This window comes from Cucurbita moschata, unplaced genomic scaffold (assembly GCF_002738365.1).
Source record: "Cucurbita moschata cultivar Rifu unplaced genomic scaffold, Cmos_1.0 Cmo_Scf00089, whole genome shotgun sequence".
NCBI classification, from domain to species: Eukaryota; Viridiplantae; Streptophyta; class Magnoliopsida; order Cucurbitales; family Cucurbitaceae; genus Cucurbita; species Cucurbita moschata.
In genome coordinates, this window is record NW_019268605.1 from 292,073 (window position 1) to 306,295 (window position 14,223).

Consider the following 14,223-nt stretch of genomic DNA (forward strand, 5'->3'; position numbering starts at 1 on the left):
TTTTTTTTTTTTTTTTTTTTTTTTTTTTTTTTTTTTTTTTTTTTGTTTTGATTATGTTCACAATCCTCACCTATTTTTATCTCTATTGGTTTCATTTTTTGAATGGACTCTTACCTTTTCTCTCAAGAGGGCTACGGATCGATTTCCTTTTTTTTAAATTAAGTTCACAATTATCTTTTTTTTCTTTAATCCACTCTTACTTTTTCTCTCAAAAGGACTTCGGATTGATTTTCTTTTCTTCGTGTTCTTTCCTTTTCTTAAAATTACGTTCACAATTACTTTTTTTCTCTTTAATCCACTCTTACTTTCTCTCTCTAAAGGACTCCCGATTGATTTCCTTTTCTTCGTGTTCTGTTTCTTAACTCACTCCGTCAGTAACTACAATTTCTTAACTCAGTTTAACATAAATCGAGATATTGAACCTTATCCTAACTTTAATTTCCTTAAACAAGGTCAATTAAACTTTAGGATAGTCGAAACGGCAAAAATTGGGCAAAATACCCTTTAGTGAGCCAAGGAGCTGGATTATGAGCCGCGAAGGCCGAGCCTACTGTGTAAGAGGAAGAAGTTTCTGGTTGCAGGTGCGACACGTGGTGCAATGAGATGCAAACGCGTTTTTCGACGATCGTGTTTTTTTTCTTTGTTCCGTAACAGAATTTTTTTGTGTTTCATTTTCGAGAATGGTTTATAAATTTCAAATTTACTTCATTTTTGTGCTTTGAATTTTTCTATAAAATCTAGATTTTGATATTTTATTCAGATGTACACATTTTTATATTAAATGTTTCTATATATTTAAGAACTTAAATGATTAATATACGCTTTTTTATACTAGTATTACAGCAGGAACACTACTTGTGTAGCAACAAAAAGATTTTAATGCAAAGCGAAGGTGATGGATTTGTCTAAGGATTCCACGGATGAATGAGCTCGAATACTTTTGTTTGACTATTATATAAAGAAAAACCCTTCTCATCTGCACCCCAAATGCAGTGTGAATAGTTGCATCGGTCCTGAAGCCAAACTTCATGCTCTGGCCAAAAAACCTCGAACGAAAGCTTTCCATATTTGCTTATAAAGTTGCACCAAAACAATGTTGTCTGCAACAAATTCTCTTTGAATTCCCAGTTGTATTCTTGTTTGGACAGAAGAATATGCTCCCCTAAATTAGAAAGTTATGTCAGATGGGCACAAATTTAATTGAAAAAATGAAAAAATTAGAACTATAAGAGCCTATACAATTACATAAAAATTCTTAAATATCAATTTCTGCATAATTCAACTAGCTGGGACGATATATGCATCAATGAAAAGGTCAAGCACTATTCAAGCTCTCAATGCCACGTATTTATTTAGATATATATAAAAATAAAAATAAAAATAATCAAATCATAAATTTAGATATATATAAAATAATGTGGTCTCATTGAATATTTGTCACAGTGCAACACCCTTATTTACCTAAATCGTCGATTTTCGATTTGCAATGGGCCAGTAAAGGTACGTCTTGATAATTAAGAATCGTCACTTTCCATTGAGAATGTGGAAATTGTTTTGCAAAACAAGTGAAAACATTAGAAGTTGATGCAAAAGTAAACAACAAAATCATATAGAAATTAGTCATGGCCTTCATTCTTTGTCAACTTAGAATTTGATTGTGTTTCATTTGTTTCCTTTGTTAAGGGCTTTTAAAGATAGATTTTTATGTAAAAAGCTATTAAAAGAAAAAATGAACAGATATCAACGGTATTTGTTTGTTAGGTTAAGGTTATTTAGCAAAGAATCAAACACATCCCCAAACTTAGGTTACCTTTTTTTCTCTCCCAACGCCAATCACATACTTTTCCTAACTCCAATGGGATGTCTCCTTCTCAAGTTTCTTCTATTTTGGTGCTCCAAATATTTGAATAAAATGGAGACGTGTATATTCATTTTGAAGTCAAGTATTTTATTTTTCGATAACAACTTGGATATTTTATTGCCATGCATGCAATATTTTGTTAAAAGTTTATTTATAAGAAAGCAAAAAAATTTCATGTGGAGTGGAGAAAAGATTATGGTTTAGTCTAAGAACTCCATGGATGAATGAGATAATTTTGTTTTACTATTTAAAAAAGAAAAGCTGTAACGCTCCTGATTTTCTTTAACCTATTTATCGACATTACCTTACATTCGTAAGGCGGAAATGCGGAAGCTCATATAAAACAACCTTAATAACAATCACATGACTTTTATACACGGGTTCATAACACGAAGGATCAACCTAACTCGGGAATCAACAAACCACTAACTAGGGACAACAAATGCAATTATTTATTTTTCAAAGGAAATCTCGAACAGAGCATCTACTGTCTTACAAACCCTCCCTTGAACATGCTGAAGTAAAATGTAGATCTCAGTCTAATACAATCGACATTGGAATTCCATGTTATCTGACAATTTCTTTCATGTGCAGATGTGCCCAATTGTCCACTATGTAGGTGGCTTTACTAGGGAGGAAATGCGCTTACTTTGTCAATCTTCCCACAATCACCCATATGACCGTTTAACCCTTCAATGTCCTAGGTAGGCCTACTATGAGATCCATGGCAATGTTCTCCCATTTCTACTTTGGTATGCTGAGCAGCTGTAGTAACCCCGCTGATCTTTGTCTAGTTGCCTTGACTTGTTGGCAATATAAGCATCTATTGACCAATTTTGTAATATCCTTCTTCATACCACACCCCCAGAAGTGTAGTCTGATGTCCTGATACATTTTTGTACCCCTAGGGTGCATGAAAAATGGGGAGTTATGCGCCTCCTTCAGTATTTCATTTCTCAATTACTCTATCGTTGGTACGCACAAACGACCTTGATACAACAACCCACTATTAGATGACTTGGAGTATCCGCCAGCTGGTTCTGTCTCCATTTCATTAACTACCCCCGCCAGACTAGGGTCTCTTACTTGAGCCACAACTATTCTCTACTGAAGAATGGGTTGTACAATCAGTCGAGGTAGTTGTGCCCTAATATCTTCCACTACTATTGCTATTTCAGCTCGCTCAAAGTTTGTCTGCACCCTAGGCTCCTCTGTGATTAACGCTGATGAATGAGCTGTCTTCTTGCTTAGTGATTCTGCAACCACGTTGGCCTTCCCGGGGTGGTACTCAATGTCGATATCATAATTTTGACTAGTTCCAACCACCGTTGCTGTCTCATATTCAACTCCTTTTGAGTGAAGAAATTCTCCAAGCTCCTATGTTAGTATAAATCTGAGTTCTCTTACCATAAAGGTACTGTCACCATATCTTTTATGCAAAAGCTACCGCTGCTAGTTCCAAGTCATTGTGAGTATGAGTGCAATCGCCAGTCTCTCCTTCAGGTCTCGGAAGCTTGCCTCACACCCCTTAGTCCATACGAACACCATAGCCTGTCGAGTCAATCACGCGAGGGGTGTCGCAACCATGGAATAATCCTGTACAAAGCGTTGATAGTATCTTGCTAGACCCATAAAGCTTCATACCTCGGTAACAGTAGTTGGACGAGCCTAGTTGGTGACTGCTTCTACCTTGGCGGGATCAACTGACACCCCTTCCACAGATATCACATGCCCTAGGCAAGAGACTTCGCGTAACCAAAACTCACATTTCGAGAACTTGACATACAATTTATTCTCTCGAAATTGTCAAGGCCTTCCTCAGGTGCAGTTGGTTTTCCTGATCCGTCCTTTAGTATACCTAAAGGTATCCAGATATTCCTTGAACACCTGATTCATCAGCTCCATGAACCCTGCAGCGGCATTGGTGAGTCCAAATGACATCACAACAAACTCCTAATGGTCATACCCTATTCTAAAAGCTATTTTTGATATGTCCTCGTCTTTTATCTTGATATGATGGTAACTTTATCAAAGATCAATCTTTGAAAACATTGTGGCCAATCTGAGCTGGTGGAATAAGTCCTTGATGCATTGAAGGGGATACCTATTCTTCACCGTTCTCTTATTCAGCTCTCTGTAACCGATGCACAGGCACCTTGAACCATCATTTTTCTTGACGAATAACATCGGCGTGATGGTGTTAATATAACACGTGCAGAAGCAATTTCGATCTTAGGCACTCTAAATGCATTAATGATAGTAAATTAGCTAGCTTGTTTAAAAGCATTAAAACTCAATAGTTTGAATAGTAACCTTTTGTAGTTCAAATTCTTTTTTCCCCATGAACCAGTTCCGAACCACCACTAGTGTCTTCCCTACTATTCTCTGGCTTTAGAACGAAATTGTGGAATCCAGTGAGTGACCAAACTTGATAGGACTTTAGTATATGTAAAGAGAGAGTTTTGAGAGATTTTCTCAAAGCTTTTCGATCTAACTTTACATGTACCTTGATCACTCTATATATAGAGTCATGTTTGTCATATTTGCATGTTCATGCAAATTTGAGATTACAAAATCTTGACACTAAAAATTTCACTCAAATTTGTGAGATTAGTGGCAAGCATGCAAGTTTGCCTTAACCAAATTTTGACGCTCAAAATTCCACTCAAATTTGTGGGGTTTATTTGGCAAACATGCATATTTGGTTAAACCAAATTTTAACACTCAAAATTCCATTCAAATTTGTGGGATTATGTGACAAACATGCAAGTTTGGTTAAACCATATATTGACACTCAATATAACACTAACTCATACATGGGTTTGTCCCCATTTTGACTTTGTTTATTTTAATTCAACAATTAATTTAAATAATTAATTTCAAATCAAAAGAATATTAAATGATTAATTAAACAATTCAATTAATATTTAACATGAAATAAAATGTCAATCCCAATGAATTCGGGCACATATTGATTATGAATCCCTATTCATAATCCCAATGAATTTTGAGTGTCAAAATTTGATTAACTCAAACTTGCATGCTGCCACATAATCCCATAAATTTTTGTGGAATTTTGAGTGTCAAAATTTGGTATTCTCAAATTTACATGAACATGCAAATATGACGGTAAATAGAGTGATCAAGGTACATAGAAAGTTTGCTTGAAAAAGCTTGAGAAAATCTCTCAAAATTCTCTCTTTACATATACTAAATTCCTATCAAATTTAATCACTCGCCGGATTCGACAATCCCGTGCTAAGGCCGGAGAAAAGTAGGGAAGGCACTAGTGGTGGTTCGAAACCGGTTCGTAGGGAAAGGAAATTTGAACTACAACAGGTTAGTATTCAAACTCATTGTTTTAATACTTTTTGAATTCGCCGGATTCGACAATCCCGTCCAAATTGCTTCCGCACGTGTTGTAGTAACACCATCACTTACCATGAGGTTGGTGTCGATACATAAAATGGGTTTGAGCTTACTGTTAGGCTTACGATAATGTGTAATGGGCAATATTTATTACAAGTGGGCTGGAGCTTACCCATAAGGCTGACTATGATACGTAACGGGAAATATTTGCTAGAAATGGGCTTACTGTTAGGGTGACGGCGACACGTAATGGGAAATATCTACTAGAAGTGGGTTTGAGCTTACCATTAGTCTGATGGCGATACATAACAGGCAATATCTACTAGAAATGGGCATGAGCCTACTGTTAGAGTTACAATGATACGTTGTGGGCAATATCTATTAGAAGTGGGTTTGAGCTTACCATTAAGCTGACGGTGATACATAACATGCAATATCTGCTAGAAGTAGGCTTACCGTGAGGTTGATGACGATATGTAACGGCAATATCTTCTAGAAGTTGGCTTGAACTTACCATTAGACTAACGGCGATACGTAATGAGCAATATCTGTTAGAAGTGGATTTAACGTGAGCGCGGTGGTGATACGTAATGGGCAGTATCTAAAAGCGATTAGCTTACTCTGAGGCTAATGATGATACGAATGGGCAATGTGTGGGCTTACCGTGGGTATGACAATGGTATGTAGCAGACAATATCTGCAAGCGGTGGGCTTATAGTGATTCTGATTGCGATATGTTACGGGCAATATCTTCTAGCGGTGGGCTTACCATTGACGGTGATTTGTAACGAGCAATATTTGCTTGCAGTGTTCTTACCACTGACAGCGATAAGTAATACATAATAGGCTTTTTCTCCTTATCTCTAAGACGTCTAGTTCTGGTCTTATTCCCTTCAGACTATTCATGTCTCCATCCTCGTGCTTCCATCCTTTCCTTTTAAACATTGAGAGTTCCTTATGTCGAGTTTTGGATGATTGGCGACTCTCTATGAAAAGCGCTACTTTGCGTTTGTCTTATATAAGACTATATGGTGTCTTAGGTAGAGGCTGAGCTGAAACCTCCCAGGTCCATAAAGTCACCCTCATTTGGGTGCCCGACCCCTCCCTTATCCCATCCACCTAATGGCTTGTTCGATGTGGGTCTCTCATTTCCCATGCAAAATCGCTGGGAACACTTCGGTTTTGATCATAAATCCCTAATCCCCCACGAAATTGTTGACACCGTTTACACGACTTGCAGCCTAAGGGCAACTCTTAAGGTGGTTTGTAAGTTGTGGTGGTCTGTTAGGTTTCTAGGGGAAGGTTTTGACTAAAATATACTATCAACAACCATAATTCCCTATTCTTAACATAATATCTAATTCATTGAAATTAACATGGTATGCACACAATTCTTACCTAGAATCATCATACATCATTCTATGAAAAATAAACACACATGCTCAACGGGACGATAAGATTCATTAATCATCCGAGGCGCATATCACAAATTCTCATCCTCATTTCAGCATATAATTCAAATAATTACAGTAGAAATAAAGCATGATGGCATCAAACATATCACTATTAAAATTCATCATACATGCATTTCCAAGCGATTCCTACAAGTATTTCTTCTTCAAATCTGCGTGGTGACTTACAGGGTGACGCATGCAATCCCGAACTCGCTTTTCAGTGGTTAAAAGCTTCAAAATTTCTAAAGTCTCTCTTTCACGTTCTGTCACCTACGCATTCTACTTCGTCAAAATTGCTAGATTTCCAAACAAGTTTTCAATTCATTTCTATTTTCTTTGAATTTTCATAACTCTGTCTAAACATAATTAACTTAGTTTCTTTACTATAGTGGTAGACTCTTAATCCATCTTTACTAAGGTAATTTTCTTATAATTTTTAGTCAATCACAACAAGAACAAATAATCGAGTCCAAACATCGTCAAAAACTAAAACTAAAACTAAAACTTACAAAAAAATTTAGCTTCTTGATGTTCATTGGAATTCAACTTTTTGGTCGAAAAAAACTCAAACTTCATAAGACTTGTGCAAAATTCCTCCAATATCAACATACTAACTTAATTAGAAGAAAAACTCTTGAATTTAAAGGAAAATCAAAATCAAAAACCCAAAAATCATACTATTAGCGATGAGCTAACCATGAGGCCGACGACTATACGTAACGAGTAGTATCTTTTAGCATTGAGCTTACTGTGAGGCTGACGGTGATATGTAACAGGCAATATCTTCTAGCAGTGAGCTTCCTGTGAAGTTGACAACAATATGTAACAGGCAATTGCTGCATGCAGTGATCGTACCGTGAGGTTGATGGCAATACGTATGGGACAATATCTGCTATCAGTGAATTTTTTGTGAGGCTTAGGACAATACATAAAGAGCAATATCTGCTAGCAAGGAGCTTATTTTGAGGTTTATAGCGATACGTAACGGTCAATATCTGCTAGTGGTAAGCTTATTGTGAGTCTGACGATGATACGTAATGGGTAATATCTACTAGCGATGGCCTTACCTTGAGGCTAATAGCGATACATAACTGGCAATATTTGTTAGCAGTGGGATTACCATCAGGCTAATAGTGATACGTAACAAGTAATATCTGCTAACGGTGGGTTGACCGTGAGACTAATGACGATACGTAATGAGAAATATCGACAAGCGGTGGGCTTACATGAGATTTAAGGCGATACATAACGGGCAATATTTGCTAGTGGTGAGCTAACCGTGAGGCTGACGATAATATGTAATGGTCAATATCTATTAGCGGTGAACTTACTATGAAGCTGACAAAGATATGTAACGGACAATAACTGCTAGCGGTGAGCTTATCATGAGGTTAATGGCGAATACGTAACGAGCATTATCTGCTACTGGTGAGTTGATTGTGAGGTTGATGGCAATGTGTAACGGGCAATATCTGTTAGCAAGTAGCTTATTGTGTGCTAACAACAATACATAACATGTAATATCTTGTATGGTTGAGCATATGATGAGGCTGATGGCAATGGGTAACGAGCAATATATCCTAGCAAGGAGCTGTTAGTAAAAGAATGAGTGATTGAAGGGTTGATAAGAAGTTTATATTATGAAGAGCAAGAAGGCTCTATATGTGTATAGAGAATATAAAAAGATATTAAAAGATCTACCTAAAAGTCTGCAGAAAATTTGGTAACAAATCTATAAATCAAATTAAAATTAAATCAACTCCTAACTATAAGGAGATTTAATTAGATACTAGCTGACAGCAATCTAAACAAACACGAGATCTTTAACAGGAGCTTCTTTTCAGGCTGACGACAATAAGTACCCGACAATATATACTAGTGTGTAGCTTACCGTCAGGCTACAGCGATTCGTAACGAGTAATATCCACCAGCGATGAGCTTAGCGTGAAGCTGACGGTGATACTTAACGTCCAATATCTGCTAGCAGTGAGCTTACTACGAGGCTGACGGCCATACGTATCGAGCAATATCTGCTAGCGTTGAGCTTATTGTGAGGCTAACGGAAATACGTAAAGGGCAATATTTGCTAGCAAGGAGCTTATTGTGGGGCTGTAAGGATTGGGCTGACTCGTTTTCTCTAAAGATGGGCAAAATTTTTACGAAGTAAAACAAACAAAATTTAAAACATAATATACTTTATATTTATATTCTAACAAAATAGTATTTATACATAGCACATTTAAAAACACAAGATAACATTTAATGTACAAAATAACGAACGAACACAAAAACATTTAAAACAAAAGGGTGTAGAGGACGACGGGTGAGGCTTGTCTATGACACCTACTACAGAGTCCGCTCCCGACCTCGACCAGCTCCTTGTTTAGCTCGAAAATATGGAAGACATGGAATGAGTACAAAGACTCAATAAGTAGCCTACTTGTAGGCTCTTAATTTTGTACTTGATATGCTAGGGCACCACACTCTTACTTTTTTTTTTCTTGTTATAGTTACTTAGGCCCTTTAGTTTCTATTCTTGACTTGTGGGTTCTTATTATGATCTATCCTGAGGACCTTAATCCTTGGATCCTAAAACCTTAGTTCCAATCTAATGGCTTTAGTATTGTCGTTCTTAGTTATTGGTTTTTGTCCTTAGAACTTCGATCTCTATCCATGTTCTAGTCCTTCATCTATGTCTTGTTCTTGGTTACTTTCTAGGTTATTGTTCTATTCTTGGTTCGTTCTCCAAGACACTCCCCCAATCTCCAAGGCTTCATATGTTCCGAGCGACACAATCTTAAACTGCATCCAAGGTTTCATGCATTCCAAGCGACGTAGTCTGAACCCGCATCTAGGGCTTGCCTTGTGATACAGTTTGAAAACTTATTACCAAGATTTTATGCATTCCAAGCGGCATAGTCTGAAAACCTACATTCAAGGCTTTTTACATTCTAAGAAATGCAATCTAATCTTGCATCCTATGCTTACACTGTTGTTAAGGAAACCCTAATTCTCAGCTCAACGATCCAAGCTTTTGTTGAAGCAAGGACCCTTGAGTTAAAGAAATTAGCACCTTCTTATACAAAATTCAGATCAACCAAGAGATAAAGCTAGAATTAGATTCCCTCTTGCGATCAAAGATCTAGAAGCAAGATTTGGAACCTTCTTCTAAATTGAGTCACTCCACAATCAAACTTGATCAAGACTTGTTTCAATGGCTCAATGGTATCGACCACAAGAATTGCATGAAACTTATAAATGATAAAACTGATGCTCGGAGTTCTAAGGGGGAACGTCTAAACTTGAGAGATCAATTTCATTCCTCACAAATCTGATTTTTATATAATAATTTATGGGTATTTATAGTCTCCCCACAAAAGAAGTTAGTGGCCGAGACTTAATCTCGATCCCCTTAAATCTCCACAAAAGACAAAGTCAATTTGACCATTACAAACTTTATGGAATTAAAAAAAATAAAAAATAAAGTTTTCTAACAACTCAGGATCATATGATATAACATTGTATAGTATCATGACATCAAAAGAATAACATCATCATACATTGTACATCATCATCATATGATATAGTCACAACATCATAAATATAAAGAATAAATGATACTTGCTGAAATGGCAAGGTCAATTTAAGCTTTGGGATAGTCGAAATGGCAAAAATTGGGTAAAATACCCTTTAGTGAGACGAGGAGCTGGATTATGAGTCGTGAAGCCGAGCCTAGCCGACTGAGCTGCATAAGCAGAAGAAGTTTCAGGCTGCAGGCGCGACACATGGTGCAATGAGAAGCGAACGCGTTTTTCGACGATCGAGTTTTTTTTTTCGTAATAGAATTTGTTTGTGTTTCAATTTCGAGAATGGTGTATAAATTTCAAATTTACTTCATTTTTGTACTTTGAATTTTTCTATAAACTCTAGACTTTGATATTTTATTCGGATGTACACATTTTTATATTAAATGTTTCCATATATCTAAGAACTTAAATGATTAATGGACGCTTTTTTATACTAGTATTACAACAAGAACACTACTTGTGTAGGAACGAAAAGATTTTATGTGATGTAAAGCGAAGGTGATGGATTTGTCTAAGGATTCCATGGATGAATGAGCTGGAGCACCTTTGTTTGACTATTAAATCAGGAAAAACCCTTCTCATCTGCACCCCAAATCCAGTGCGAATAGTTGCATCGATTCTAAAGCCAAACTTCAGGCTCTGGCCAAAAAACCTCAAAGCTTCCCATATTTGCTTCTAAAGTTGCACCAAAACAATGTTGTCTGCAACAAATTCTCTTTGAATTCCCACCCGTATTCTTGTTTGGACCGAAGAATATGCTCCCCTAAATCAGAAAGTTATGTCAGATGGGCACAAATTCAATTGAAAAAAATGAAAAAACTAGAACTATAAGAGCCTATACAATTACATAAAATTCTTAAATATCGATTTCTGCTTAATTCAACTAGATGAGACATATATGCATCAATGAAAAGGTCAAGTACTGTTCAAGCTCTCAATGCCACATATTTATTTAGATATATATAAAAATTAAAAAAAAAACTATCAAATCATAAATTTAGATATATATAAAATAATGTCCTTGGAAACCAACTCTGTTGCATAATTTTGTATGTTTTGTCGGTCAATTTTGAAGTCTTTCTTCTCTATCAGAACCAACTCTGATTTGTTAGAGAAGAAGATCAGCTATTGTGATCTGTGCTCTAGGGTGATTTATGGATGTTATCTTCCGGTCGAGGATGTTTGCTTGTATTGTGCTTGATATAGTATGAGTTAGCTCCAAGTGTTTGAGAGTGTATTCTCCTTGTCTAGCATATTTATCTACATAGACTAGACTAGGCACCTGAAGATAGTGGCGTACGATTTATCTGATCTTATAACTAGTTAGAATTTTTTTTTCTAGTAAATCATGAATTTGTCTCGGACAGTATTAAAAATCTTATCGAAAGCTTACGGCAGCTTGCCAAACAAAAGCTAATAGAAAAAAGAATAGAGGTATTACTGGCATAACATCTACTATTGGATTCAAAAAAGCGTAGGCCTCAGGCAATTTGGCGACGAAAAATCTACTTAAATAAAGGAAAGAATTAAGACAGATACCGATGAAACTTAAGATATTAAGCATAACAATTTTTTTTTTCTTTGTTCTTGAAGATAATTGTATTTCTTTTGATTTGATTGAGTTATTAATCCCCTATTTTTGCTATGATATAAGGAGTACGGGAAAAATTAATAACATAAAGTAAAGGGTCTATACCCTATTACTCCAAGACTAAAGAAAGAGTCGAGGAGTCAAAATAGAATAATCTAGAGCCAAAATCATAAGAGTTGTTTATTCACAAAGATCATTTTTCCAATTTGGTTGGTTATTTATCAAAGCCAAGTTTCAATCCTGGGACCTGTGGGTTATGGGCCCACCACACTTCCGCTGCGCCACTCTGATTTATTAAAATAAAGGATGAGCTATTTTGATTAGTTCTCCAGGGTAATTTAGGATGTTATCTTCCCGTTGAGCTTGTTTGCTTGTATTGTGCATGATTTAGTATGTGTCATCTCCAAGTGTTTGACAGTGTGTTTATCTACATAGAGCTAGGGTGTAAGTGTTAGGTTGGTTATACGTTGGCTTAGGTCAATAGTTCCCCAGAGTGATTTATGGATGTTATCTTCCCGTTGAGCTTGTTTGCTTGTATTGTGCATGATTTAGTATGTGTCATCTCCAGGTGTTTGACAGTGTGTTTATCTACATAGAGCTAGGGTGTAAGTGTTAGGTTGGTTATACGTTGGCTTAGGTCAATAGTTCCCCAGAGTGATTTATGGATGTTATCTTCCCGTTGAGCTTGTTTGCTTGTATTGTGCATGATTTAGTATGTGTCATCTCCAGGTGTTTGACAGTGTGTTTATCTACATAGAGCTAGGGTGTAAGTGTTAGGTTGGTTATACGTTGGCTTAGGTCAATAGTTCCCCAGAGTGATTTATGGATGTTATCTTCCCGTTGAGCTTGTTTGCTTGTATTGTGCATGATTTAGTATGTGTCATCTCCAGGTGTTTGACAGTGTGTTTATCTACATAGAGCTAGGGTGTAAGTGTTAGGTTGGTTATATGTTGGCTTAGGTCAAGATGCCTACACTAAACTAAGCACCTTAGTTTTGTGGCGAAGATAAGAGAGTCTATACCCAATTACTCCAAGACTAAAGAATGATTCGTGGAGTCAAAATAGGATAATCAGGAGCCAAAAGCTCATGTTAAGCAACCTAGCTAGCCTAGGAATCCAATAAACCTCTTCAACACCTAGACATAAGCAGGACGCATTTTAAAACCGTGAGGATGATGATAATGCATAACGAACCAAAGCGGATAATACATGCTAGCGGTGATTCTGAGATCTTAGAAAAAAAGATAGTCAAGATGGTCGAGTTAGTCTAAGGCGCCAGTTTTAGGTACTGGTTCGAATCCAATTCTTGACATGATGCCTTCACTAAGCACCTTAGTTTCGTGGCGACGATAAGAGGGTCTAGACCCTATTACTCCAAGACTAAAGAAAGAGTCGAGTAGTCAAAATAGAATAATCTGGAACCTAAAGCTCGTGTTAAGCAACCTAGTTAAACTAGGAATCCAATAAACCTCTTCAACACCTAAACATGAACAAGACGCATTTTTAAATCGTGAAGAAGGCCTTAGTTTCGTCTTCAACACCTTAGTTTCCTCGTGTCTTGATGGTTTTGGACGATTCAAGAGTCAAAAATATTCTCCTCTAAGTTCTAGGAGGATTTCGTTAAGAAGTCACGGGCAGAATTGGACTCCTCGTGGCCGAAGCGGTGGTTTCCTCCCTCTCTCTAAAACTTTCTTTCTCTCCCTATTCCCTTTTTTGCCAGACCTTTGATAGGGTTCTATTTGCATCCTTTAGTGGTTGGAGGGGTAAAATTACCTATTTGTCCTCTTTGTTTTTTTCTTTAAATATTTAGGTGCTACACTCCCCTGTGGATGTGTCATGGTCTCTTGGGTTGCGACGTCACCATCAGTCGTACAGGGGAGCCTTGCCTTTACATGGAAAAATAAGAGTAGCACATGACTTGAGTATTTATCAAAATACTCAGAAAATGGCCCTGCTATTGCTGTTAGATGCAAGCACATATAATAATAAGTGTGACCTATCATATCAGTCTATATTTCTTAGGAAGCTATACTAAGTGNCTATTTGTCCTCTTTGTTTTTTTCTTTAAATATTTAGGTGCTACACTCCCCTGTGGATGTGTCATGGCCTCTTGGGTTGCGATGGCACCATCAGCCGTACAGGGGAGCCTTGCCTTTACATGGAAAAATAAGAGTAGCACATGACTTGAGTATTTTGATAAATACTCAGAAAATGGCCCTGCTATTGCTGTTAGATGCAAGCACATATAATCATGAGTGTGACCTATCATATCAGTCCATATTTCTTAGGCAGCTATATTAAGTAGGTTACTTTGATGTGTATTTACAGTTCTACATACAGTCTACAAGTATGAGTATGGAC